Source organism: Quercus lobata, chromosome 5 (assembly GCF_001633185.2).
Source record: "Quercus lobata isolate SW786 chromosome 5, ValleyOak3.0 Primary Assembly, whole genome shotgun sequence".
NCBI classification, from domain to species: Eukaryota; Viridiplantae; Streptophyta; class Magnoliopsida; order Fagales; family Fagaceae; genus Quercus; species Quercus lobata.
The window spans coordinates 59320747-59325103 of NC_044908.1; positions in this window are offsets into that span (position 1 = coordinate 59320747).

Here is a 4357-nt window from a genome sequence, read left to right on the forward strand (position 1 = left end):
AAGTATCTAAAGGGGTCCCTGATTTGGCAACTAGAAGCCTAGCAGGTTGTGAGGCTCCCAAGTCCTAATGGGTTACACAATTGACCATAGTTATTAAACTCGGACCAGACTTTAATTTGGTCAAAGAGTTGGGTCTTTGGTCATTAGTTTATCTAGTAGGTCTCTAGTCCAACTTCATGGTTAAATAAAACAAATAAAAATAGGTTTGAGAAATCATAATCTATATATATATATATATATATATCTGTCGCTCTAGCTAGCTAAATTTTTCTCTCTAGCTCATCTCCTTCGACAGTAGAATTGAAGTCCCTTCTTCGGAAGGCTGTTGTTCCCTGTGACAATAGTGTTATCACTAGGGCTTGCTGTTGGGGTTTTTTCAAGGTTGCGGGAAACAGTTTGTGTGTGCCCTCCTCCCCCTCTCTCCTTTCTTTTTCTCTTTCTATCCTCCCTCTATTCTCCCATGGAAGATATCACAAATGGATGGAACTCTCTCTCGGATAGGGAAGGAGACGACATGTTACCGCGGAAGAAAAATCCGTCGCAAGAATTCTCCCTTTTGGCCAAGTTCTTAACGAAGAGGGCCTTGAATGTGGACGTTGTGGCCAAGACTTTAAAACCGCTTTGGCGATCCCATAATGGCTTCAAGATTCAAAACCTGGGGGACCATCAACTCTTTTCATTTTTGATAATGAAGCAAAAGTAGACAAGGTCATGCAAAACAAACCATGGTCTTTTGACAAACACTTAATCGTGCTCCGACGATATGACAAGCATAGTCCTAGCTAGGAGGCCATGCCCTTAGAGACTATGATGTGGGTCTAGGTGCATAACATACCGATCTGCTACATGAATAGGGAAACGACGGAGGATATTTGTGAAGCAGCTACTAAGGTTATACGTAGCCAAGGTAAAACTGACTTGGGTGGTGGAGGTTTTATTAGGGTCAGAGTTAAGATTGATGTCACACTGCCTCTCTGCTGTGGAAGGGTTGTTACCATGGAGAATAGAGGCTGCTCTTGGGTCTCTTTCAAGTATGAGCAGCTCCCCAATTTGTGCTACTGGTGTGGATGTTTAACCTACGATGACAAGGATTATAAGGAGTGGATTCAAAGTGATGGCATGCTGGACCCTAAGAAGAAGAAGAAGTATGACTCTAGCATTAGGGCACTACTAGTCTTCCCTTCCAACAGGAACCTAGTTCATGTGTTCGGGTATTATGAGGATCTGAAGAAAAACGCAATGAAGCGAGGCAGTGCCATGGGGGGTAAAACACCGAAGGCGATGCATCAAACCTCCACTCCTGTTCCGATGAGGACATGAATTAATAAGGAAAATGCATGTTTGGGGGCAGAAACCTCAGGAAAATCCTTCTCGAATCACGTTATTCCTGATTCCCATGTGCCAGTTGTTGACCCACCGTCTCCTACTCAAAGTTTTGGTAAATCCAAGGATTTCACGGCTAAGATAAATGAAATTGATGAAAAGATAAGAAAATTTGATTTATTTGCAGAAGCAGGAAAATCCATCTTACCCTACGTCACTACTCCTTGCCCTTCCAAAGTTGACCATACTAAGCAAGGGCCTAGCCCAGATTCTTTGAAGCCCACTAAACCTTGCCCACTCAAAGACATTACCAACCTAAGCCCACCCAATCCAAAACTTAAGCCAGCCAATACTCATAAATGGTGCAGGATCAATAGAAGCATAAGGGCTACAAATGATGGTGTGGCCCTAGAACCCTTGGGGAAACATACCTTCCCACGCCCTCTCGATGAAAACATGCCATCAAAGCGCAAAAGCATGGATGGTTGTCCCCAGTATGAGTTCTTACATTCAACGGTGGAAGCTGGCTCCTAGCCCAGCTGATCGCAATGAGTTGCCTCTGTTGGAACATGCGTGGGCTTGGGAATCAACGCACAGTTCGAGAGCTAAAAAAACCGTGCGGGCACAAGATCTCTCTGTCCTGCTTTTGGCCGAAACATGGGTAGATGAAGCTAGGCTATCAAAACTTTGTGATGATTTAAATTTTGATGAAAAATGGGTGGTAGGCCGAGTGACTAGAGCAGGGGGCCTTGCTTTACGTTGGAATAACTCTTTGAACGTTAAAATAGTTGCCTCCTCTCTAAACTATATTGATTCAATTTTTAATGATGGGCAGGTTGATGCTTGGAGGTTCATAGGTATTTATGGATTCCCTGAAGTAGGTAGGAAACATGAAACGTGGGAGCTTCTGTGACAACTCCATCGCAAGTTTGATGTTCCATGGGTATGTGCCGGGGATTTTAATGAAATCCTAAGGGGCTGTGAGAAGATGGGAGGTGTACTGAGAGATGAAAAGGAGATGAAGGCATTCAGAGATATTATGGACGAGTATGGTTTCGTTGATTTGGGCTACACAAGTCACAAGTTCACTTGGTGTGGAAAGAGGGCAGGGGGCTTGTGTTGGAAAGACTTGATCAAGCCTTCATGACATCTTGCTAGTTAGAGGCGTTTCCTGTTACAAAAGTCCAGCACCTCCGCACCAATGCTTCAAACCATAACCCAATCATTATTAGACCTGAGGGCATCCTCCCATGCAAGAAAAAACCATTTCGGTTTGAGCAAATGTGGACGAAAGAACCTGGCTGCTTGGACACCATTAAAGCTTCTTGGGGAGACTCATCCACCATTAGCTCTATGTCGTGGGTCATGTCACAAATTAAAAGGTGTGGTGAAAATCTTACTGAATAGAGTTGATCATCCTTTGGTTGTCTTCAATAGCAGATTGTGGAGAAAAAAAAGCAACTAGAGCAAGCTAGAGTTGCAGCATCTATAGGGTATCCTTACGAACCTGTCCAAGCTCTCAAATTGGAAATTAATGAGTTATTGGACAAAGAGTGTCTTATGTGGCAACAGAGGTCTCGGGCATTGTTTCTGAAATCTGGGGATAGCAATACTCGCTTCTTTCATAGCAGGGCCTCCCATAGATACATAAGGTACCATATTCTTGGTCTCAAGGACAACAACAACGTCTGGTGCACCTCAGATAATCAAATAGCTGAGATAGCAGTGAACTTTTACAAAGATTTGTTCACCTCCTCTCAACCCGTGGATGTATAATCAGTGTTAGATGCCATTCAACCAACTGTCACACCAGACATGAACCAAGCTTTAACCAAGGTTTTTGTTAGGGAAGAAGTAGAGTATGCGTTGAAGCACATGGAGCCCTTCACATCCCCAGGACCGGACGATATGCCCCTCATTTTTTTTTCAATCTTATTGGTCTGTTATGGGTGATGATATATCAGCTGCTGTGTTGGATTGCCTTAATAGATGTCATTTGCTTGAGGAAGTCAATCATACTTATATTACTCTTATTCCCAAAGTTAAGAGTCTTGAAAAAATATCTGAATTTAGACCAATTAGTCTTTGTAATGTTATTTACAAATTGGTATCTAAAGTCCTTGCTAACAGATTACAAAAGTTTCTACCTCTACTTATCTCAGAAAACCAAAGTGCTTTCCAAGCTGGTAGGGTTATTACAAATAATGTCTTAATGGCGCCCTTTGAAACTCTTCACTATATGAAACATCATCATTCTGGAAAGTCAGGTTTTATGGCCCTCAAACTTGACATGAGCAAGGCTTTTGACAGAGTAGAATGGTTTTTTCTAAGATCAGTTATGAGGAGAATAGGTTTTCATGAAAATTGGGTGGCCTTAATGATGGAGTGCATTACTATTGTTTCATATTCTTTTCTTCTCAATGGTGAGCCTTTAAATATTATCAGACCCACTAGGGGCATCAGACAGGGTGACCCCCTCTCGCCCTACCTTTTCCTCCTTCGCACTAAAGGGTTTCATGGTTTGCTCTCCAAAGCCGCCAAGCTAGGTAGTATTAGAGGAGTATCTATCTGCTGAAATGGCCCAAGACTAACCCACTTATTTTTTTGCAGATGATAGCCTCTTATTTTGCAAGGCATCCATCCAAGAATGTCTTCACATTCAAGAACTCCTATCTCTCTATGAGGCCACCTCTGGCCAGCAACTAAACAAAGAGAAAACAACTCTATTTTTTAGCAATTCCACTCCTCAAGCGATCCAAGATAGCTTTATTTCCTTGTTGGGGGTTCCGCAAATCAAGCAATATGAAAAGTACTTGGGTCTCCCTTCCTTTGTGGATCGAAGGAAAAAAGTGAGTCTTCTATACATAAAAGAAAAGGTGTGGTAAACAATTAGGGGATGGGAAGAAAAATTATTATCCCAAGTAGGTAGAGAAGTCCTTTTGAAAGCAGTGGTTCAAGCTATCCCAACTTATTCTATGAGTTGTTTTAAACTTCCAACTTCTCTTTGCCATGAGATTGAGGTGATGGTGTGAAA